Source organism: Chiloscyllium punctatum, chromosome 27 (assembly GCF_047496795.1).
Source record: "Chiloscyllium punctatum isolate Juve2018m chromosome 27, sChiPun1.3, whole genome shotgun sequence".
Taxonomy (NCBI): Eukaryota; Metazoa; Chordata; class Chondrichthyes; order Orectolobiformes; family Hemiscylliidae; genus Chiloscyllium; species Chiloscyllium punctatum.
This window is the reverse complement of record NC_092765.1, coordinates 59,997,380-60,023,493: the sequence shown is the minus strand read 5'-3', so window position 1 is coordinate 60,023,493 and position 26,114 is coordinate 59,997,380.

Genomic DNA, 26,114 nt, shown 5'->3' with positions numbered 1-26,114 from the left:
ATAAACAAACACTGGTGGGAGATGTGTATGAAAGTCAATACTGCAGGGAAAAAATGTGTACGTTCTAAACATGAAATTAGATATACAAGCGTTTGCAGGCAAAACTCAACGGGTCTGGTACCATTTGAAGGAAGAAAGTCGAAAGTTTGGCCCTCGAAGAGCACAGCAGGTCAGGGCGCATCCAAGGAGCAGGAAAGTCTATGTTTCGGTCATAAGCCCTTCATCAGAAATTCATTTCAGAATTCACTTTTTCCTTATCCTCTGTAGGAAGAGAGTGAGTCAAAATTTTTAATTTGGGAATTCTTCATCAGAACAGCTTTTGTTTTCGATCTCCAGTATATGCAGCTCTTTGTTTTATTTTAGACCAGCAATTATCTTGCATGCTGCAGTATTAATAGCCAACCTGCAAGAAGGGGAAGGGGTGAGGACAGTGGATCAGGCAATGTGTCAGTCACAGCTTAAGGCCCTGTCCACCAGAATTTGAATCCTGAGGTGAAGGTGAAGGAGGGCTTGTCAAAAGCACCGTACTGGAATTGGACATCGTTTGAACAGATGTGACAGATCCAGAGAAAGTGGGAGGATGCAGTTTCTTTCGCAGCTGGTCATTGAGTGGCACAGTGGCGACCAATACTGGCTTACAGTACTAATGACCTGGGTTAGATTCCACCCTTTGGTGATACTCTGTGCGGTGTTTGCACCTTCTCGCTGTGTGTGCGTGAGTTTCCTCTGGGTGCTTGGTTTTCGTCTCACAGCCAAAAATGTCCAGATTAGATTCAGTGACCTCACTAAATTGCTCCGCAGTATCCAGGGATGTGCAGGTTCAGTGGATTGTCTATGGGAATTGTAGAGTTACCGGGGTAACCTTTGGGTTTATTGGTCGGGATGCTATCTGGAGGGTCAGTGTGGACTCGGTGGGCCAAATGGCCTGGTTCCACACTGCAGGGCTTCTATAATTTCTGTGTAGCTGTCTGTTTGAAAACACTTCCAAGGAGCCTAACTATAAACGCTAATACAATTTGCCTCAACAAAATGTTACATCTTCCGTTTGTCTGACATCAACTCCATCAGCCACTACTCGGCCCTTTAGCTTATCTGATCAGCGTCCCGGTTTACTCTGAGTTAACTATCTGCACTGTCAACTACTTCACCAATTTTGGTGTTATCTGCAAACTCACAATTCCTACTGTATTCACATCCAAATTAATTATATAAAACTACAAAATCCATTCGATCCTTGTGATACACTGCTGGTCACAGGCCTCCAGTGCAAAAATATATAACAGTTCACAAACATTTCCTTCGTCTACTTTCCTTCGAGCCAATTACCCCCAACTCTCCCTGTATTCCATGTGATCTCACCATGCTAACCAGTTTACCATGCAGAACCTTTTGAATGCTTTACTAAAGTCTATATTCTATTCCACAGTTCTATTTCTGTGCCTTTGTCAATCTTATTCGTCACTTCTTCAAAATGCTAAATCAAATCAGTAGGAAACGATTCCCCACACACAAAGTCATGTTGACTATCGCTAATCGGAATTTGCATTTCTAAACACAAGTAAATGCTGTTCCTCAGAATCCCCTCCAACAACTTACCCACCAATGACATCAGTCTCACTTGTCTACAGTTTCCTGCCTTTTCCGTACCAACTGTTCTTAAACAATGACACAACCTTACCTGCGACTGTCCATGATACAAATATCTCAGCCAGAGACCGAACAATTAGTTCCCTAGCTTCCCAAAAGATCTGGGGTACACCTGATCAGTTCATGAATCATAGAACAGTGCAGCACTGTACAGGCCCTTGAGCTGTTGATGTTGTGCCAGCGGTTTATCCTACTCTGAGGTCAGATTAACCTTCATGCCCTTCATTGTACTAAACCCCACGTGCCTAACCAAGAGTCACTTAAAAGGTCAGAGGGGGTTATCCACCTTAATGCATTTTAAAACATCCAGCTCCTCATCTTCTGTAATATAGACAATATTCAAGATATCACTATTCATTTCCCCAAGTTCTCTACCTTCCATATCCTACTCTACAGTAAATACTGATACAAAATATTCATTTAGTATCTCACTGATCTCCTGTAGTTCCACACATAGGTCACTTTGCTGATCTTTAAGGGGTCCTGTTCTCTCCCTAGTTACTCTTTTGACCTTAATTTATTTGTAGAATCTCTTTGGAATGTCCCTTACCCTATTTTCGAAAGATATCTTATGTCCCCATTTTGCCCTCCTGATTTCCCTCTTAAGCATTAGCCCACATCCCTGGTACTCCACGATGGAGTCACTCAATCCCGACTGTCTGTACCTATCATATACTTCCGCCTTTTCTTGAACAGAGCCTCTATTCTGCTCGCCATTCAGCATTCCCTACACCTACCAACCTTACCCTGCTCATTGGCAGGAACATTGTGTCGCCAGAGTCTGTAACTCATTTGTGAAGGCCTCCCAAATTCCCACCAATAGCTTCTCCAAAGCAGCTTTTCAAAGTGTCAACATAAAACGTTTACTGTTGGCCTGACTCAACTTATAACTTTAAAATTTATATTAGGAGTATTTTTCTCCATAAGTATTTTACAACTGATAGTTACTGCATAACAGGCTCAAGAAGCAGAATGGCCTCCTCCTTTCCCTCTGTAACAGACTTGAGCGACTGAATGGCCTCCCCCTGTCCCTTTGTAACAGGGGCATGGGGACAGAATTACTTCCTCCTGTTCCTGTGCTGCAGTCGCGATGCTCTGAATGATGTCCCAAGGTTATGGAAGAATTTGACAACAGTGCTCATAAAATCAGAAGCAACATTGCACAATGTAAATAGACAATAAATTCATACACTGGTTTATTGGCTCTGGAAATAACCACACCAGTCACTTTATTCAGCGGGTCTGTTACTTTTTCACTGTCGCCGTTTATAAACAGTGTGTAATATACACAGTCCTGCAGTGTTCTGGCACGACTCCCACATACACGGAAGAAACAATAAGAATATTGAAAGATTTATGGTCCATCCCTAAGCAACACCCATCCATTCCACTCGCACCGAGTAAATGTTCACTTTTATTGGGATATGAAAAGTGATGTCAGGAAGGGGTTAACTGGACCTGTTTGTTCAGTGACTGTGATTAATGTTCGTCTCCATGGGTTGCAATTACCCCAGTGGACGGTTTCCATCTATTAATGATAAGTGGGCTCCGTTCAATGTGTTATCCCACTGTATGGTGGGAGCATCACCAACAGTATTAACAGGAATCAGCAGCTCCAGAGAGACAGGGGGGAGAGATCAGAGACTGATCACAAGAGTCTGGAATGTTTCAACAATGAATCAGAATCTGAGAACATTAGACTGGAGTGTCCCAAGAATGGACAGGGGTTTACATTGGGATGTTTGGTTTCTTTCTACATATTATGATCTAAGGTCATTATTGTGGCGGATCAAATATGCACTTCACATGATACAATATTTTTATTATCCAATCCTGGTTTTTATTGGTGTTCCTGGTAAGTCTCACTGTTCAGTCATTAATTCTATAAATCATGTTTGACAGTAATGCTGATCTTAAATTCCTCTACCCTCCTTGCCACTGTTATTGTTCCTGCTAGGACTCTAAATCCACATATTCAACTGACAAACCACTACTAAATTGTGAAATCTGAAGCTGAAATAGACAAATGAAACAGTGGTGATCCCTTTGACTATGAACCAATTCCTGACACTACATCCTGACCATTCCTAATTATAACTACTGATAAATCCAGCATATACTTCACTGGCTCATCCCATCTGCTGTTTGAACCATGAGCTGTGAAATACAATCTTAAAGATGGCATTCGTCTGTAACTGACACTCACAGCTGCAAACCTGCAGAAACAACTCTGAGTCAATACTCCACACCTCATATCTGATATGACACAGAACTCCCCATCCATCCATCATTCCTGTGCGTACTGATCTATAATGCTATTGGGTCTGGCAATGCCTTTACTTTAATGTTCTCAAGCACGTCATTAACAGCAGCCCATGAACTATCTCTCTCTGTCCATTATACCAAGCCTTAACAGTTATTCATATTTAAACTGATTTATTCCATGTGTGTTCTATCTTAGGCAATGATTTTCACATCTAACACTGCCCCAGAACCACACACACACGCACACATAAATCCCCTTGCCTTGAAGTGATGCATGAAGATACAGAGACATTAATTTGTGGGAGCTTATTTACCGTCACTCGCAGTATGGGTGGTAAATTGTCCCGTGTTAGTCAGTTGCATAATGCAAATGTAGCAGCAATGTACCGGCAAAGCTTTGCAAAACTGCCATGCTGGGCATTTGGTCCAGCTTACTGAGCAATACACTAATATATTCTGCACAGCTCCCCATACGGGCCAGATAGTCCACCTTACCGAGCAATACACTAGCATGGTCTGCACAGCTCCCCATGCTGGGCAGATAGTCCGCCTTACTGAACTATACACTAGTATAGTCTGCACAGCTCCCCATGCTGAACAGATAGTCCACCTTACCGAGCAATACACTAGTATGGTCTGCACAGCTCCCCATGCTGGCGAGATAGTCCACCTTACCGAACTATACACTAGTATAGTCTGCACAGCTCCCCATGCTGGCCAGATAGTCCACCTTACCGAACTATACACTAGTATAGTCTGCACAGCTCCCCATGCTGGCCAGATAGTCCACCTTACCGAACTATACACTCGTATAGTCTGCACAGCTCCCCATGCTGGCCAGATAGTCCACCTTACCGAGCAATACACTTGCATAGTCTGCACAGCTCCCCATGCTGGCCAGATAGTTCACCTTACCGAACTATACACTCGTATAGTCTGCACAGCTCCCCATGCTGGCCAGATAGTCCACCTTACCGAACTATACACTAGTATAGTCTGCACTACTCCACATGCTGACCAGATAGTCCACCTTACTGAGCAATGCACGGGCACGAGCTGCGCTGCTCTCCATGCTGGGTTGTCTACTTGTCCCAGTGTATAGTTTCTGCGTTTGTTCTGTGAGGCAGGTTCAGAATTTAGTGGAACAAATTTGGTCAGCTGCTCTGGCAATGCCTTTCTTCAATTTTCTCAGTCTTGTGACCTGACCCGCCAAGATCTCACTGCTCCAGTTAGACCCACTCCCTTGTTTGGTCCTCATATTTCAATAACACGATCTGATTATGTCTGAATTGTCCGTTTCTATCGTTAATGTGAACGTTTCTGTCCATCTGTATCTTTCCCTCACTTTGGTTTTTGGTTGTGCATTGTATCGAATACTGGCATTATCAAGTTCAGAAATAATGTGATGGTGTGTGTCAGGCTACTGTTCACTTCCCGCTGTGTCCCATGTGTTACTCCATGGACGGGGAGTGTGTGCTGGGCTGTTTTTCATTTCCTGGTGTGTCCCTTGAGGTGCTTCATGAAGAGGTGTGTGTGTGTGCAGGGCAGCCGTTCACTTCTCGGTGTGTCCCACGTCGTGCTCCATGTTGAACAGGGAGTTTCAGCATCTTTGACTCATGTCTTTAAACCTTGGTTTGTGCCTGTCCACTGAACGCCTGGGTTTGTCCCTCACAGCTGATCGCGTGGTCAGAAACACGAGGAGTACCCTGAAGTATAATTATAAAGGAGTAGATATCTCACTTTTCGTGGAGGGAAGTCTGATTATCTCCTGTTATTGAAAAGTGAGTAGAGGTGCTGGGGATGGTTTGCTGGAGGTTGTGCTGTGAGCTGACTCAGACATTCAGGGAGACCAGAGGATTTGGTGACCCAACTCTGGATGGAGCATGGGGACTGTAGTTACAGCATCTGGGTCTGCAACATGAGCAACAAATGGAGCAGAGGCTGCAGAGCATGGAAGCTGTGAATCCACGGACTGGGTGTGTGTGCGGAAAGGGATCTGCCAAATCTGTCTGTGCCTTAACGTAAGCACAGACTCTCACTCTCATCCTTAAACATACAAACACACACACACCCTCTTTCTCTCACACACGGACACAAACATAAACACCCACACCCCCTCCCCCACCCCCCTCCCAGCCCCCCCCCCCCCCCACCCACACACATACACACCCTGTTTCTCTCACACACGGACACAAACATACACACCCGCACCCCCTCCTCCACCCCACCCCCCCACACACACACTCCGCATCTCTCGCACAGACATACATATAAATCTACAGGTCTAATTTGCGTTTGCAGATTTATATTTGTGGAAAGATTGTATTTCGTTCAAAACAACATTCAATTTGTACGCAGTCAATCATTGTGGCATTTTATAAAGTCCTGTTTGGGAAATAAAACCAGTATGACTCCCGGGTAAAACAAGTCGGACTCCACGCAAGACCTTCCATGATTTGTGCAGGGAAGGTCACATCTTAGCAAACACAATAGAATTCTTTGAGGAATGACAAAGTTGATAGTGGAGAAAGGGCTGTAGACGTCATATACGTGGACGTTAGTAATGCATTTGGTGAGATAGACTGATGGAGAAGGTGAAGTCGCAAGGCGTCCAGGGTGTACTAGCTAGATGGAGTAGAGAACCGGCTGGGCAACAGGAGACAGAGTCGTAATGGAATGGAGTTTCTCAAAATGGACAACTGTTCTGTGTGGTGTTTCACAGGGATCCGTGCTGGGACCACTGTTTGTTGCCATATACTTACATGATCTGATGGAAGGTATTGGTGGTCAGATTAACAAGTCTGCAGATGACACTATGATTGCAGAAAGTTGAGGGGACTGTAAGAAAACACAGCTGAATGAAGATAGGTTGGAGAGTTGGGTGGAGAAAGGGCAGATGTGAGGTGATGCATTTTGGAAGATCCAATTCGAGAATGAATTATACAGTAACTGGAGAAAGCCCTGGGGAAAATTGATGTACAGAGAGAGCTGGGTGTCCAGGTCCATTGTTCGCTGAAAGTGGTAGGTCGATAGAATGATCTAGAAGGCATACAGCATACTTTCCTTCCTGCATTCTAACTATTTAAGAAGTGGAGAACCACAGACCAGTTAACTCGTTACCCACAGGAAGGAATCTGTTGGAATCTATTGCGTCGAAGAGTAGGAAGGCCATATTATAGTTGTTTAGGAATTTGGTTCGGCCTCATTCAGAATACGGCGGACAGTTCTGGTTGCCACATTACTGAAAGGATCTGGATGCTTTGGAAAGAGGGCAGAGGATTTTCACCAGAATGTTGCCTACTATTGAGAGAATGAAATATAAAGAGAGGTTTGGTAGATTAGGATTATTTTCATTAGAAAGATGGAGGTTGAGGGAGGACTTAATTGAGGTCTACAAAATCATGAGAGATGTAAACAGGGTGGATAGCAAGAAGCTTATTCCCAGAGTGAGGGACTGAGTTACTAGGGGTCAAGAATTCAAAATGAAAGGGGACAAGTTTATTGTAGATATGCTCGAAACGTTCTTTGCGCAGAGGGTGGTAGGAGGCTGGAATGAGTTGCCAGCAGAGGTAGTAGAGGCGGGGACGATAGCGTCATTTAATATGCGGAAGCAGAGGGGTACAGACCATTAGAAAATAGGCGACAGATTTAGATAGAGGATCTGGATCGACACAGGCTTCGAGGGCTGAAGGGCCTGTTCCTGTGCTGTGATTTTCTTTTTAAATTGTAAATACTGGCGAAAAGCGTCTGTTCATACTTGAAAGGAAAATGAAATCAGGATCAAATGTGGCACAACGAATGTGTGGATACGATAATGTATTGCAGAGAACGAAAGGAGACAAAGAGACGAAACAGTTACATTGCATCTGTCTTCAAAGAGGAAGATCCAGAAAATCTCCCAGAAATACCAAGTCACCATGGGACCTTTGTAACTAAAGACTAAAATAATTCATACAAAGTTATGAGGTAGTATTTGGAAACAGAACTGGGATGAGTATTGATAAGTCTCACAGACCGGATATAATTCAAGCTGAAGTTTCAGTGAAAACAGCAATACACATGTTGATTGCAAAAGGGACCACTGTGTTTCTCTGTATTCACTTCGGAAGGTTATAAATGCAGTCTAATGATTTACGAAGGGAAGAAGTGGGAGAGTGGAGCGCTACAGGCCAGTTAGTTGTCATCCACAGTAGGGAATCTGTTGCAACCTATTGTAACGAAGATCTGATTGGATACTGAGAAAATAATAGCAAATTTCAAGCGAATTGTTCTGAATTTTTGAAAGGGAAGTTATAATTTACAAAAGTTTTCTTGAAGATATCTCTTGTATTTATAAACAATGGTGAATCAGTGAATATGGTTCAGGAGGAGTTTTAATCCGCACTCACAGTAAGTTAGCAGAAAACATTAAAGCAAAGTGTATTAGGAGGAACATATGCAAACAGGGGAAGGTAAGCTTTAGAGAAACTATTGGAGAACATAGGTGGTGGTGGAAGGCTGTTTGTGTGATTGCAGACCAGTGTACACTGGTATGCCACAGGTTTCAGTGCTGTGTCCCTTTAAACGCCTTCATGTAAAGGGAATCCGAATATAGACGATGAAGAATCAACTAGACTCAAAGTGTTAGCTTGCTCTCTCTTTACGGATGTTGTCTGACTCACTGTGATCTCTAGCATGTGTTGGTTTCAGTGCTGATTCTGCTTCTGCAGTGATTTGCTCCTACTCGAAGTTAAGACATTCTGCACTAGTAACACAGAGAGTTGGGGAGACTGTACCTGTACAATTTTGATATCGTGATCTAAGTAAAATATACTGATCACATATACTGAATGGGCTTACTCCAGATTAATCCCTCAGATGGCACTATGGTCTGCTGAGGAGACTTGGTCTAGGATCAAGGCGGAAATTTGTGCGTGAAACTGGAGACGCTGATTGATTGTTATATGAGAACTTCACGTGTGTTTTACTTTGGAAAAGGAGGAGGCAGGTACAGATTTCAAGAAGATGGACTGGGAAGCTCTTGTACAGATTAATGTAAGATGTGAGCAGGGATTGATGTATTGGCTGGTATAAAATTGGACCAAACCCCAGGTCCAGATCAGTTACATCTCAGGCTGCTGTTGGAGACAAGGAATGAAAGGCGCTGATGCAAATGCTTAAATAGAATCTGGTCACAGGTGAGGGGTCCGAAGACTGGAGAACATCCTTTAAATGAAGGGTTGTAGAGAAAGAACAGGGAACTATACACCAGTGTGTTTCAGATCAGTGTTAAAGAAAATTTTGCACAAAAATGGTGGTGGTAGAAGGCTGTTTGTGTGACTGGAGACCGGTCTCCCCTGGTGTACCACAATGGTCAGTGCTGTGTCCCTTATTACTTGTGGTATTCATACATGGTGCAGATGTGAATGTAGAGGGGGAGTGGGAGCGTGATAAGTAAGTCTGTATTTGACACAAAGATTGACCGGGTGGTTGGCAGTGAGGAGGACGGTCTCATGTTACAGTAAGATGCAGATGGAATGGTCAGATGGGTAGATCAATGGCAGATGGAATGTAACTCTGATTACTATGAGGTGAGGCACTTTGGAAGAAGGAACTAAATGGGGAATACGAAATGGTTTGTAGCACACAAGGAAGCTGATAGAGAGCTTGTCCACACATTCTTGAATGTGACGTGGGAGAATAAAAGGTTATGTAAGAAGTCAATGGAAGCAGTAGGCATAACCTTTACTCATCAAGGCATAGATTACAAGATCTATGTAGCACTTTGGTGAGGCCAATATGGAATACTGTGTGGAATTCTGGGAGCCACATTACAGGAAGGATGTGATTATTCTGGAGGGGGTGCAGAGATTCACCTGGATGTTTCCAATGATGGAGCATATCAGCTATGGAGAGAAATCTGATAAATCCCCACGGCCTGATAATCTATATCTCTGATTCCTAAAGGAGGTGGTCATAGCAATAATGGATACATTGCTTGCCGTCTTCCAAATTCCTGATGATTGAATTGACAGATTTGAGAGCAGCAAATGTAACCCCAGTATTTCTAAAGGAGGCAGGGAGACAGCAGGGAATTACAGTCTGCTTAGCACCAAAGAAGCAGTCAGGACAATACAAGAGTCTATTAGATATAATGCTTTGCCAGGGAACTTTGAGCACTTAGTTAATTTGAAAGTAATGAACATGGATCAAGTCAATACCAAATTAATAATGACGAATCATATTTAAGAATCCGAATGCGAAATAAATTATGGTGAAGCAATATATGCAGTGAATTTGGACTTTCAGAAACATTTTTGATGACGTCCCAAGTGTAGTGTTGTGACAATGCTACTCCTTTAACAAGGTTATGTATCCTTGTTTATTTTTCAAAGCAGTCCTAAAAGCAGCGAATCCGAAAAATCTGGGTTTGACTACTTGGGAATGCTTTCAAGTCTAACATTAAAACACGTACAATGAGGAGCAAGCTATGCTAGATCCGGTCCTGTGTAATGAGATAGGAATAATTAATGACTTCATAGTTTGGAATCAACTTGGAAGGAATGATCATGTATGGTTAAATTTAAAACACAGACGGAGAGTGTGAAGAGAAAATTCAATACCAGGTTCCTGTGCTTAAACGGGGGAGACTACAACAGAATGTGGGAGGACTTGGCAAATGTCGACTGGAAACAAATACTTTATGGTGTGAGTTGACGAGCAGTGGAGGATTTTCAAGGGATTTTTTCAAATTCCTAAGCAAAAGTATATTCAGTGAAAAGGAAAGACTCGAAGAAAAAGGGAAATCTGCCGTGGGTGTCTAAGCAAATACGCAAGGCTATCAAATTGAAAGAGATGGACTACAAAGTGGCCAAGTTCAGCAGGAACCTTGAAGACTGGGAAAAGATTAGGGTCAACAGAAAGCCACCAAAAGAGCTATAAAAAAAAGTAGGATAGAACACGGAAAAAAACTTGCACAGTATATTAAGACAGATAGCAGATGATTCCTGAAATATACAAAATGAAAATGAGTGGCTAAATTAAATGTGGGTCCTTGAGAGGATAAGAAGGACCATTTAGTTATAGGATATAATGAAATGGCTGAGGAATTGAACAGGTACTTTGTATCAGTCTTCATAGTGAACAACACTAACAACATGCCTGTGATCGACGAAGAGATGAAGATCCTAGATTAGAGTGGTGTTGGTAAAGCACAGCAGTTCAGGCAGCATCTGAGGAGCAGAAAAATCGACGTTTCAAGCAAAAGCCTTTTATCAGGAATGCTCTGAACTGTTGTGCTTTACTAGCACCAATCTAATCGAGAATCTGGTTTCCAGCATCTGTAGTCGTGGTTTTTACCAAAGAGTTGAGGGTAGGTGAGAACTTGTGAACAATCATTATTACAGAGGAGGTAGCGTTGGGCAAGCTAATGGAGCTAAGGGTAGACGAATCCCCTGGCCCTGATGGAATGTATCCCAAGGTACTAAACAGGTAGCGGGAGAAATAACAAGTGCCCTTGTGGTAATATTGTAAAATTTGCTGAACTCTGGGGCAGTCCTAGCAGATTGAAAAACAGCAAATGATACGCCATTGTTTAAAAAGGCAGGTGGATAAAAGTTGGGGAATTATAAACCAGTTAACTTAATCTGAGTAGTGGGGAAGATGCCTTGACTGTATTATTAAGGAAGAAATAGCAAGGCATTTTGATAGAAATCGGCCCATTGCACAGATGCAGCAAGGATGCATGGAGCGCAGATCATGCTTAACAAGTATTTTGGAAATCTACGAAGTCAGTTCGAGCAAGGTAGACAGCGAGGCTGCAATGGATGTGGTGTATCTATGTTTCAAAAAGGCTTTGACAGGGTGCCACATAGTAGGCTGCTGCATAAGATAAAGATGGATGGCGTTACGGCTGAAGTATTAGTATGGATAAAAGATTGGTTGACTAACGGGAAGCAAAGAGTGGGTATAAATGAGTGCTATCCTGGCTGGTAATCAGTGCTGAGTGGTGTGCCTCAGGGATCAGTGTTAGGATTGCAATTATTCACAATTTATATCGATGATGTGGAGTTGGGAACATGTGTAGTTTGTCAAAGTTTGCAGATGACACAAAGATGAGCGGCAGATCAAAGTGTGCAGCGTACTATGAAACTTTGCAGAGGAAAATAATCACATTGCATGAGTGGGTAAAGGTCTGGCAGATGGAATACAATGTTAATAAATATGAAGTAATCTATTTTGTTCGGAGTAACAGTAAAAAAGATTATTACTTGAATTGTAAAAAGATGCAGCATGCTGCTGTGCAGAGGGACCTGGGTGTCCTTGTGCATGAATCACAGAAGGTTGATCTGCATGTACATCAAGTAATTAGGAAGATAAATGGTATTTTGTTCTTCATTGCGAAAGGGGTTGAGTTTAAAAGCAGGGAGGTTAGGTTGCAGCTGGACAGGGTGCTGGTGAGGTCATACCTGGAGTATTGTGAGCAGTTTTGGCCTCCTTACTTGCAAAGCAATGTACTGGCAGTGGAGGTGGTGCAGAGGGTGTTCACTCTGGTGATTCCGGAGTTGAGGAGGTTGTCTTATGAGGAGAGACAGAGTAGATCAGCATTATATTCATTGGAATTTAGAAGAATGAGGGGAGGATCTTATCGAAACATTTAAAAAATTATGAAGGGAAGACGTAAGAAAAAGGCCGAGAGGATGGTTCCACTGGCAGGTGAAGTTAAACAAATGGAATAACCTCAATATTAGAGGGAGCAGATTTAGGATTGAATTGAGAAAGAACCTCTTCACCAGAGGATTGTAATTCTATGGAATTCCCTGCCCAGTGAAGTAGTTAACGCGACTTCAGTAAATGTTTTTCAAGCTGAGATAGATCGGTTTTGAACAATGAAGTCAATAATAGATACGGTGAGAGTGCGGGTAAGTGGATATGAGTCCACGAGTAGATCAGCCTTGATGTTACAGAATGGCTGAGCAGGTTAGAAGGACCAGAAGGACTACCCCTGCTCCTAGTTCTTCTGCTCTTCTGTTCTTATGAAAGGGGAGTGGCCAGTTCTCACAGCGCAGACCCTCTGCTTTGATTTGTTTGGACTGATTTTTCACAGACTGGCTGTTTACTGAAAGCAGGCAGCCAGTTGTGAAGCTATCAGGCCAAAGAGGAAGGTCCATGCTGATCCCCCCTCTCTCTGACATCTCTCCTGGAAGAACGTGGCTTTGATTTTTCCATGGGATGTTTATGGGGATTGTTTCAAGTGCTTCGAACAACACCTTAGATACAGATTACTTCTAGTGTGGAAACAGGCCTTTGGCCCAACAAGTCAAATCCGACCCTCCAAAGAGCAGCCCACCCAGATCCATTCGCCTACATTTACCCCTTCACCTAACACTACGCGCAATTTAGCATGCCCAATTCAGCTAACCGGCGCATTTTTGGACTGTGGGAGGAAACCAGAGCACCTGGAGGAAACCCACACAGACATGGGGAGAATGTGCAAACTGCACACAGACAGTTGCCTGAGGCGGGGATTGAACACGGGTTACTGGCGCTGTGAGGCAGCAGTGCTAACCACTGTGCCATGGTACCACCCAATGGCTTTCAACCTTTTTCAGATTCTCAGTTGAGAAGTGGAGTGCAACTGAAGACCAGAAAGCTTCACCGGGACGATTAGTTTAGTAGCCAACTTTTAATATTTTTTAATACTTATTTATAAAACTTTAAAATGACAAAACCTGGGAATAGTCACTTTAGTTCTACTAATTGTGGAACGAGTAGCATGGATAAGGCGTCCAATTGGCTGTCATTTAGTATTGTCATTCCTAATCATGTCACACAGTAATGCCCTACATCTATGTAGGCTGGATTGAAAGTCAGTTCTTGGTCTTCCCATGTACCCATTCCTTATGAATTTCATTTGCTAACATCATTAATTTAGGATAATCTGTTGGGTTTTCGGATAGGTTGTTATTCTGCATGCTATTCTCTTCTGTTTGTGTTTCATTCCGTAACCTTGAAAATAAATTCTGTTTTATTTAAAACTAAGTGGTTTGACCAGCTGCGTCACTCCTGGAATATATTCCTTACACCTGCTTAAGGCAACAAGCAAAGTTTGAATCTGCACTAATTCCTTGAAATGATTTTAGGTGTTCTGTCCTGGCCCACAACAGTGTGCAACAGTGAGATCTAATATACTGGCATGAGTTGAGAATGGGAGAGAGTTGAAAGAAAAAGTGAGTCAGAATAAGCAGTTCCTTTTTTTGGAGTGGAAAGCAATTATGAGCAGTATGATCCCGGCATTGATGTTTGACACCTATCTATTCAGGAAGCAGATTAAACATCTGCTCGAGGGTTCTAAATGTAATCTTTCAAAATCTGCTGATGGCACCAAACTGAGAATTGATTGGGTGAGGCGGATGTAAAGAAGTTCAAGGTAATTGAGACACGTGGAGGGAATGGGCAAATACGTGGCAGATGAACAGCAATCTGAACATTTTGGTTGGAAAAATAGAATATCAGGATAGTATTTCAAAAGGAATTGATGTGAAAATGTTGATCTGTGAAGATACTAACGTGCATAATTTTGTTGACTTTCTTGACCGAACTCTGAGGTCCATTCACGGCAGTGAATTCTGAAGCCAGACGTCAATACTGGGATTGGCACTGGCACGCTGCCCAGTGTATATAGACCCACCAAGTAGGTATATGTAAAATTGAAAAGGATCTGAATCTCCCTGTATACGCGTCACTGAAAGCATTCTTGGTGCAACTGAAAGCAGTTCGGAAGGTAAATGATGTGTTGACCTTCATTTCCGGTGAATTTGAGTCCAGGAATAAGGGTATCTTATTACAGCTGTACAGTGTCCTGGTGTTTTGTGCAATATTGTGTGCAGTTTTGGTCTCCTTTCCTGAGAAAGGACAAACCTGGCACTGAGGGAGAGCAGCGAAGGATGACCAGACTGATCTCTGGGATGACAAACTTGTTGTGGGAGCAGAGTTTGGGGCGACAGAGTCTGTATTCCATGTGGTTTAGGAAAACGAGTGGGGATCTCAGTGAGATATATAATAATCTGACAGGGCGAGATATGTTGGAAGCAGAGATGATAATTCCCCTGGCTGGGATGTCTGAAACAAGCGGCCACAGTATTAGGTACAGTCAGGGCAGTCTGCATTGGGATGAGAATAAATGTCTGCACTCACAGACTGGTGATTCTGGGAATTCTATACCACACAAGCCTGTGGAAGCCAAGGCACTGAATTTCGTTAAGTATTTTCTTGACACTAAAGGGACGAGGTTGCAGCAGGAGTTTGGTGTGGAGATAGAGGATCAATCATCGGTATATTGAATGGGACAGCAAAATTGATGGACTGAAGTTCCTAATTCATGTTGTTCCGATAATTAATCACCTCAAAGGATATACAGTATGCAGTGTTTGTGAAAAATAATTGAGGAGATGTTCGATCAAAAACTAGAATGGGGGAGGCTCAATGTGTTGAATGACCTTTCCCGATGTTTCTGTGCAGTCTGTGGGAAAACTCTGTAAATGTGTCACAAGCTCTCAGCTGTTAGGAAGGAGACATCTGCTGGATCAACAGAACTGTGTTTCCCATTATCTTTTCTGATACCGAGATTGGTGCTGGGTGTTCTGTCCAATTTTATCCATTAAGGGATCGGAACAGTTTGATACAATAGAATGTCTTGCTTGGCATTTTAGAGACCGTTGAAGAGTTTGCCACATGTCTGTCGTCTGGAGGCACTTTTAGGCCAGAACAGGAAAGCAGGGGCGATTCACTGCCTGAAAGTACATTGGGAAGGCAATTGGTGTTTACAATCGACATTGGGTTCAATTCCAACCTCGGGCGTCCTGTATGTGGAGTTTGAACAATCTCCCCGTGTCTGTGTGGGTTTCCTCCCAATGTTCCAGTTTCCTTCCACAGTCCAAAAATGCGCAGCTGAGGGTGGATTGGCCATGCCAATTTGCCCACAGTGCCCAGGGATGTGTATGTTAGGTGAGTTAGCCATGCGAAATGCAGGGTTGCATGGATAGGATGGGGGGCAGGTTTGGCTGGGACAAAGGGGAATCGTTTTCGCACAGAGGGTGATTTGCCTATGGAATGAGCTACCAGAGGAAGATGCAAGTACAGCTACAACATTTCAAAGAGATTTGGGCAAACATATAAATGGGAAGCATATGAGCCAAATGCAAGCAGATGAGACTAGTTTAGATTGGAAAACTTTGTCAGCATGGACAAGTTGGACCAAAGGGTGTGTTTGTGTGCGATATGACTGTATGAATCTAGAAAGCAAGGAAAACGGGAAGAAAAGATGTGATGTAAGCAAATTGGCAAAAAATATAAAAACAAGCAGCACGATCTTTTCTCTGTATATAAAGAAAGTTCAAGATGAATGTATGCCCTTTGGTAGAAATGAAGTCAGGAAAATATATTGATGACGTTTGGAGGGTATGCCCAGAGGGAACAGACAGGTAATTTACACCGGAATTTTATATCATTCCTCACATTAGATGGCACTGAAAGTATTTCAATGATATAATCAAAATAGCAATAGGAGGGAAGTTCTTGAACTGCCTCGAACAAAAGGCACAAGGCTTTTTAATAAACAGATAAGAGTAAGGGTACGCAGCTCAGCAGTAATTTACAGTTGCTTTTAACAGCGGCGGTTACAGAGTGACTGGTGTTACTGTGAGAAATTTAGATTAGATTACTTACAGTGTGGAAACAGGCCCTTCGGCCCAACAAGTTCACACTGCCCCGCCGAAGTGTAACCCACCCATACCCCTACATCTACATCTACACCTTACCTAACACTACGGGCAATTTAGCATGACCAATTCACCTGACCTGCACATCTTTGGACTGTGGGAGGAAACCGGAGCACCCGGAGGAAACCCACGCAGACACGGGGAGAACGTGCAAACTCCACACAGTCAGTCGCCTGAGGCGGGAATTGAACCCGGATCTCTGGCGCTGTGAGGCAGCAGTGCTAACCACTGTGCCACCGTGCCACATATGCCACATGTTTCATAACTCATTGGATGGCAGGAATGTTCCAGTGAAACTGGAGACCCTACAATGAGACCCTTTCAAGAAAACAGCGAGACTGAAAGCAGTAAGCATTTAGCCTCAACATTATTGTTGTGAATCTGCTCGAGTCTGTTATTAAGGAAAGAATTGCAGGACATTTAGAAAAGCTTCACGCAAAGTCAACATGGTTTTGTGAAAGGCGATCTATATTTTGCCTAAAAATCAAACAAAGTTTTTTTCTGGAGATCCCTGAGAATGTAACAAGCGTACATGATAAAGGGGATCTGGTAGACACAAGGCTTTCTCAAGATTTTTAATAATGTTTCACGAAATAAAAATTGTTACACAAGACATAAGCTCATAATTTGACACATAATATACTAGCATGGGATGACGGTTGGTTAACACAGAGAAACCGGACTGTCAAGGTTAATGGATCTTCCAGAAATAAATGTATCTGCTGGAATATCACAAATATCAGTCCAATTGCAAGATTTAGTTACAATTTATACTGAAAGCCTAATGACGGAGCTGAGTGCAATATATATATCCGAGTTTGAGGATGACACTGAGAACCAAAAGGCAGGTTGGTACTTAGTGGAGAGGACACCCACAAAAGGAACAGTGCAAAAGGGATGGGATTGTTTTTGTGTCTGAAACATAACATCAGCATGCTGATGCAGGAAGTAACTAAGTTGGTTCATTAGCCGGGTTCCTGGAATGAAAGTGTTGAATTTTGAGTGCATCTAAAATGGTGAGGCGTTTATTCATTCTTGTTGAAATGAATGTCGATGATATTACTGAAATGGACAAGTTGCAGAGGGGATACTGGATTGGTGGTGCTGGAAGAGCACAGCAGTTCAGGCAGCATTCAACGAGCAGTGAAATCGACGTTTCGGGCAAAAGCCCTTCATCAGGAATTCATCAAGATGCAGAGGGGGCTTGACAAGGTAGATTTCGAGAATATGGATCCATTCCAGGGCAGAGAGTCGAACTCAGGGTGGTAGATACAGAATAAGGGATATCGATTTCAAACTGAGATGCAAAGAAACGTCTTCTTTCAGAAGGTTGTGAATGTCTGGAATTCCCTAACCCAGAGATTGTGGAGACTGGGTCACTGAATGTATTTACAGACTGGCTGGATTAGGTTTTGACGTATCAGCGAGTTGAGGGATACAAGGAGTTAGCAAGAAAGTGGAGTTGAGCCCTGAAGTAGATCAGCCATGTTCTTATTAAATGACAGTGCAGGCTTGAGGAGCCGAATAGTCTGCTCCTGTTTCTATTTCTTACGTTCTTATGTTAAGCTTTTGGAAAGTAACTGGTTATTTTCCTGAAAATGGTTTTGTAAAATGTTGCATTCCGTTAGAGCAAATGATTTGTTTGAGCTAACGCTGGATGCGGGTAGATGGCTGTATTCACAGCGAATCTGGGTCTGTAACATGAGCCACATCTGGAGCAGAAGTTACAGGGACAGGAAGCCTGAAAACAGGGATTGGGGTGAGGGTCAATTCCAGACTCAGCCAAGATTTTCCAATTACATTTCCCAAACTACATTTAACCCTCGGGGTGGCCTCGATCTGCCCCTGTGTAGCAGGTCCGAAGGGCTGAATGGAACATCAGAACATAAGGCTGAGGGACACGAGTGGGACATTCGGCCCTTTGATACTACACCACCAGTTAATACGGTTGTGGCTCATCTCCTTGTGGTCCCAGCTGCACTTTTCTCTCCATGCACCATTATCCCTGATTCACCTGTCCATGGAAAATCAGATGAAGCCAGCCTCGATATAATATAAAGCTTCAGCCATCCCAAACTTCTGGGAAAGAGAATTCCTACATGAATAAATTCCCACTTTGTGAATTTTTCCTCACTCCGGTTCTGACTGAGGTTGGAGGGTGTCACTGTTTCCTTTTCTAGTCTCACTCCTTCACAACTCACATCACATTTTAAATGTGACCAGGTTGGTGATGTGGCCGATGATAAAAATCTCAGCCTGGGTCAGTGATAAGAACAAGTCAAGCAGATTTCCTTAGTCAGACACAAGTAACTAATATAACTAATGGAGGAGCATGGTGGATATGTGTTTCACACTGCTGCCTCAAATCACCAAGGAGCTGGGTTCAATTCCAACCTCGGGCGTCCTGTATGTGGAGTTTGAACAATCTCCCCGTGTCTGTGTGGGTTTCCTCCCAGTGTTCCAGTTTCCTTCCACAGTCCAAAAATGTGCTTCTTAGAGTGAATTAGCCATGTCAATTTGCCCATAGTGCCCAGGGATGTGTATGTTAGGTGAGTTAGTCATGCGAAATGCAGGGTTACATGGATAGGATGGGGGGCAGGTCTGACTGGATTGCTGTTCGCTGGGTCAGTGTGGATTTGATGGGCAGAATTCCCTGCCTCCACACAGTTGAGGTTCTATAACAATATCAAGAATTTTGGAGTGTACAAATACCCAGTGGAGATCCACCTGATACACTCTGCTGTTTCAGTCAGATCACCTCTCTTTCTATGAGTAACCATAATATAAGGCCTTCATCCCTGGAATACATGAAGTGAAACATAGCTGAACTGCTTCCAATGTAATTATATCCAATCTCATGGAAGTAGACAAAAAATAACCTCAAACCCCAGGTGAGGCTTTATTTTGTTTTCTCAGTGCTATGAGTTTTTGGGACTCTCTTCCCTGCAGACCATTGGAGACAGAGTTATTGAATATTTTTGAGGCACAGACAGAAGGTTCATAAGTAACAACAGAGTCAAGGATTATCAAGGAATAGGTAGGGATGTACAGCATGGGGAAATGTTGGCAGTGGTACAAAATGACACTGCTTCAGAACATCTGGGAAAACGAAATGGTAATCTAGAAAACATTTTAAAATGCTGACAGTGATAGAACAGAGTTTCAAGGACCATAGAGCTGCTCTGTCATTAGAGGGAGGCCACTTGTGGTCGTTTAAGCTGAGGGTCACCACACCTCAGGTGATGGGTTGAGGGTGAGACAGCGTCCCCATCATGGTAACCTCTGTCAGTGTGGTGAATTGAACTTCATCTTCATCACAAACCAGCTGTCCAGCCAACTGAGTGGGAGACAGTGTAACTGTTACAGACAGAAACAGTCACAGACAAAGGGCAAGAGAAACTTTCATAACAAGGAAAAATGGTACAATTCAGATAACGGTCAAAATAACGACTGAGGGTAAAAACGTTCTCTGCTAGAAATTGTATTTTATGATGAGACAAGTATTTCAAATCCGTCTTTGGCTGAATACGATAAGGTGAAACAAATGAAATAACCAGAATTACTAATTGTGATTGGATATCGATAACCATAAAATGAGTGTAGACTTTTGATTGGTCTGTGTAAAATGTGCTTACCATTGCATAGATGGAGAAAGCTGATGGAATATATTGTTGGGAGAGTGCGTCCCCTTGGGAAATGCCCTCAAGCAGGCGCTTGAAGAAAACCCAGGTAAAAGTGCCTGAGTGTTGTCTGCTCAGTGACAGGAACCCAGGGAGTTGAATGACTGAAAGTTCATGTAACATGGAACTGAGAAAAGCATCAGATCTCACACAATCTTCTTAAATGCTCGAATACATTTGAAGGGCTGAATGACCTCGTGGTGGATTTGAATTGCATACGATTTATAAACTGTACATCTTTGTGTCTTCCCCTTCTGTGTTACATGCTGGGGCATTGGCACTTTCCTCAAAATGGTAATTATTAGGAACACTCACTTGAACATTCCAAAATCAGCATTCTTCAGAATATTCTATCAACACATGGGAGTATTGCAAAGGCGAGAGAGAGAGACAGAGAGAGAGAGAGAGAGAGAGAGAGAGAGAGAGAGAACGCTTTGCATGCAGTACTGAGAGTTGTGGATCATGAATCGTGTTCGGGTGTCGGTGCTATAACCAATATACAGTAAGTGTGAGGGAGCAGGGAGAATACAATGCCCTTATCCTGACAGAGTGGGGAAGGTATTGGATGCTTGTCCTGTATTGCTGAACATTTCTTCTGACCACAGATACTGCACTGAGCTGGTTGGTGAGCTCAGGCCATGCTTGGTGGGTCTTGTGGTGTGGCCTCCTCTGTGAAGAAAATTTCCCCCTCTGTACTAGCCCTTCCACCAGGACCTCCGTGCCTCTGTCAACAGACCGCGGTGTAATTGACCCATATCTGCGATGCTCAGGGTCAACTGTGCAGGGCAGCTCCAAACGGAGAGAACTCAATCGTGTGCCCGTTAGCTTTTAAAGATGGCACCAGTGCCAGGGATCACGGACTATCGGGGTATCCGGGCAGTGGTGAGGAACTCCAGCCATGATGGGTAGGATCGGGCTGGCATTGAATGACAGGGACACCACGGGGTGGCTGGGTAGTTAATGAGGTGATTTCGATATGATAGTACCAGGAAACGAGCTCAGCCTTGTGCAAACAACCCATCTGTCACACTCAGTGAAAATCTCACAAAGATAAATTATTGTTATATTCAGTCCAATGAGTCATAGACTCTGCTGTGCCCACTTTCAGTTACAGAGCTGCAGAACAAATGCTCATTCAAAACTGTCCATCATCTGAACTCACACCAATATCCCGTTCACCCATCAACCCTGGGAGTACTGGCTCATGTTGCAGGGTACTGTCGAAATAACTTCATATCAGCATGCTGAAACGTGTGATCCTCAATGAAATATTATCTCAATCCCCCTCTCTCTTTTTCCCAAAATTCTTTTGTTTGTTGTTATTTAAACTGGTTTCCCCACCATCTCTCTCTGGCAGTGATTTTCATACCCACAGCACCCGTTGTCAATGCACAATGGAGATATGGAGCTGTAAATGGATGGGAGCTGCACATCCTTTCACTAGAAGTATGGGCTGCAAGTTTCCCCATGCTGGGCAGTGGTCTAACACAGTGTTACTGAACAATGCACTGGGGTAGTGTGCACACCTCCATATGCCGAGAGGGTAACTGCTCCCAGTTTACAGGCCAATTCACTGCTTGTCACTGTACAGCTACCCATACTGAACAGAAACCTGTTTATAAAGCAAGACACTAGTGTGGGCTGCATATCACCCAATGCTGGACAGACCGTTTCATCTGGGTTACTGAATCAATGGCCCAGTGTGTCTGTGCTTGTCCCCATGTTGGACAGATAGCCAGTGGCCTGGTGAGACTTACGCAGTATTCCATCCTGGAGAGATTGCTGGGTTGTACTGAGCGTCGTCTGCACAGTGCTCCATCCTAGACAAATTGCTGGGTTGTCCTGAGCCGGGTCTGTACAATGCTCCATCCTGGACAGATTGCTGTGTTGAACTCGGTCTGGTCTGCACAGCGATCCGTGCTGAGCAGGTATCTATTTATGTTTATACGTGTCTGGGCTGGATCTGTGAAGTGGATTGAGTATCCGGTATAATTCCTTATCGAGCTATCACTCCTTCAGCTCGGCGCAGTCCGCTGTTAAACCCCGTATTTCTGCAACATGTTGTCCATTCAGTAATTAACCAATGAAAACATGAATATCTGTCTTTCTTGCGATGCACATGAGCAGATGTACCTGAAAATATATGATGAACATCGTGTCAACTCGAAAGTTTTCTATTTTAAAGGTAAGTATGAGGTGCTCTGTTTCAGATGCAATTCGCTTGGTCAAAATATTTGACATTCGGCAAAATAAAATATATTCAAACACCATCGATAAAATACAACAAAAACAAGAGCAACTAGGAATAACTTAATCCTATTGGAAAACATAACAGAATAATAGATTATTGAACTACTCTACAGTAACTACTACAAAATGGCAACATCTTATAAACACCCGCTTTTCACAAAACAAATTCAGAAAACAGATTGACTCACATGCAGTTCTCCAATCCAAGAGGAATGAACATCAAAAGACAATTCTGAAAGAAATCTCAGAGAGAGAGTGCAGCAGCCGGGAGAGATTTCCTGCCTTCAAACCCTACTGAGACCCCAGCAATAACTGGCAAAAGGTAAAACTATAAATCCTGCTTCTATGAGAGCTTGGCCATCACTCCACAGGACCAGGCTGCAGCTCCAAGGACCACAAGGAATGGAGTGTATCTATGCCGTCTATGACACTGCAGGAGCCTCTCAAAAATGCCTAATACCACCGAAACCGTTAAATGATGGTAAGATAAATGTCAAAGTTAAACATAAATAAATAAAACTAAAGCATGCAGCAGGCCTGGTGATCAGTCATAGACGGTCTGGGGAACCCAGCAATTCCTACCATGCCAAAACACAGTAGAATCATCGACCTTGTGAAGAGAAAGCATCATCTCTCTCCATCACCTCGAACTTTACAATTGGATATGTGCCATTCACACAATAGTCAGCGATGTCAATACCCCACCCAGACTAAGTATTATTGTGATCTATACACGATGCAGTGAAATGGGTTAACTGGAGCTGTTTGTTCAGTGACTATGATTGATGTCAGTCTCCATGGACCCTAACTGTGTCACTGGAGAGTTTCCCTCTTCCACAATTAAGGGGCTTCTTTGAACCTGTTGTCCCGTAGTATTAGGGGCAGCGTGATCCTCAACATGAAAGGAATCAGCAGCTCCAGAGAGAGGGAGAGGAAGTGAATCAGAACAATAGACTGAAATGTTCCAACAATGGATCAGAACCTGAGAATATTACATTGGAATATCACTACAATATACAGGACTTTATCTTTGGGTCTTTACTGGCTTTCTCAGGATTGGCCATCGTTAGAGATGCGGATCAAAGCCGTACTGACGATTATTCAAGCTGGTTACTACCCCATTCTCGCTATTCTTAGTGTTCCTGGTAAGTCTATCCCTGCGAATTCTATAAACTATGGTGAATATCATTGCTAATTCTGTTATTTATATTTCGCAAAGACGTAGAGTATTTTATTCAGTTTCAGTCACAAACTCCACTTCCTTTAAATTAATTTCAGACTCATCACTCATAAACATTTCAGAAGGAACATGACTGTTCACAACCTCAATCTGACTTTTGCCTTGAACTGTTCTATGTCTCGGTATTCCCTCTGTTATCGAATCTGCCCACACCCAACTCGATAATATCCCCAGTCTAGACCTCTGCCTCAATGCTGTTGCTGAATTAAACATCATCTAGCCCTTTGTTAACTTCAGAATTTATGGCTCCCGTTGTATTCTGACCGCGCTACCAGTGACAAATATTTTGACCACAAACTTGTTGCCATCACTATAGGTACTTCACAACAGGTACTCTGTATGAGATTCATAATGTCGAGGCACGTGTAATTCAGAGACAAAGGTGATGACTCTAAAGGCTTTGTTTGAAATCCTACCATAGCAGATGACTGAACTTAAAGTCAAATGACAAAACTTGGAATGAAATTTCACTGATGGAAAAAATAAACAATCAGGATTTCTTTTAATATTTCACTGATAGCCTTTGGTAAAGAAACTTAACATTATTGCCCGGTCTGGACTAAGGGTGACTTCAGACCCACAACAAAATAGTTGGCTCCATGTTGTCTTGACAAATGGCCTCACAGTCAAGGGCAATTTGGATGGACAACACATGCTGCCCTTGCCAGTGGTGCTGATATACCATGAAACAACAACATTAAAGGTGAAATAAACCAAGGAACTGTCGATAATGATGATCTGAAATAAAATTCTCCAGTGTCCAGTGGGGGAGAGAAAGAGAGACAAACGAAATGAAAACAAAGGGATGATGGACTGGAAGGAAAATAGAATGACAAGTTATTCTATCATTCCTGACTTTCCCATATTCCCAAATATCACGTCCATTTAGGCATGTCCCTGATTAAAGTGAGTTATGTTCCCTCTGTCTCTCTTCTCTGAGTGTGATGATCTATTCCATTGGCAATACTGGTGCTGCCCTGACAGTTGCTGAGATACAGAAAAAGGAAATGTTACAGAGTTAGCTGCTTCTTTGGAGAGAGGAACTGTTACTGTGGGGCTTTACAGAGATGCAACGGCTTTCTCAGCCAGGAAGAGAAACTAAGGACAGGGAGGCATTTTCAACACTGAATGGGTGCACCATGTGTGTGGGGCATTGACTTGCTGCTGTCATTAGAAAGTCAGTGGGGTTTCTGTGGATGGGGTTCTCAGCATTGTTTTGTCAGCTGCTGAGTTCATTCAGGGAGACTCGAGGGTTTGGTGACCGCACTCTGGGCACTGCATTTACAGCGTGTCTGGGTCCATGGTAAACAAATGGAGTGAAGACTACACAGAAAGAAAGCTCGGGAAACAAGGAGGAGCGAAGCACTGCACTTTCCTTCCTGGGATTTCCAGGAACATTTGTCTAAGCTGGACCCATTCAGGTGTAAAGTGTGAAACCAGCTTGTTTCAAACATGAGGTGCTCACTGAGCTGTGTCCTTCCTTCAGTATAACCTGTAGCCTCACACCAGGGACAGCACTGTGCTGAATCTCACTATGAATTTACCTGTTTTCATTCTGGAACTTCCCAGGCAGGAGTGGGTAATGTATCCACCATCTCTGAAGTGTAGTCCTCCGATGTAAAACGAGCTGACAGAAGCCACCTGCCTGCTGAGAAGAATGCATTGGTTCCGTCTCCACAGGATATACTAGAGAGAATGGCGATCGGTGAAAATGAGGAAATGCAGGAAATTAGAATTAATGCAGGTTATCCTTTTGGAAATCTAATTGAACTAAAGTTTCATAAGTTGCTGCATCTGATGAGTTACATCACAGAGTATTGAGGAGATGAAAACAGAATTAGTGAAATAATTATTGATTATTCTTCAAGGCTAGTCCGATTCTGGAAAGGATCCTGTAGACTTGAAAGCAGCTATTGGAAACAAATATTTAAAACAGGACGGAGAGGGAAAACATAAAACGAAAAAGCTTGATGTTAACTGTGAGAAAATAAAAAATCATTAGAACCTTTTATAAGGAACATGACAACTAGACACTTGGAGAATAATACTGGATTAGTGGTGCTGGAAGAGCACAGCAGTTCAGGCAGCAGCCAACGAGCAGCGAAATCGACGTTTCGTGCAAAAGCCCTTCATCATGCCTTTTTATTCCTGATGAAGGGCTTTTGCCCGAAACGTCGATTTCACTGCTCGTTGGATGCTGCCTGAACTGCTGTGCTCTTCCAGCACCACTAATCCAGTATTTGCTTTCCAGCAACTGCAGTTATTGTTTCTACC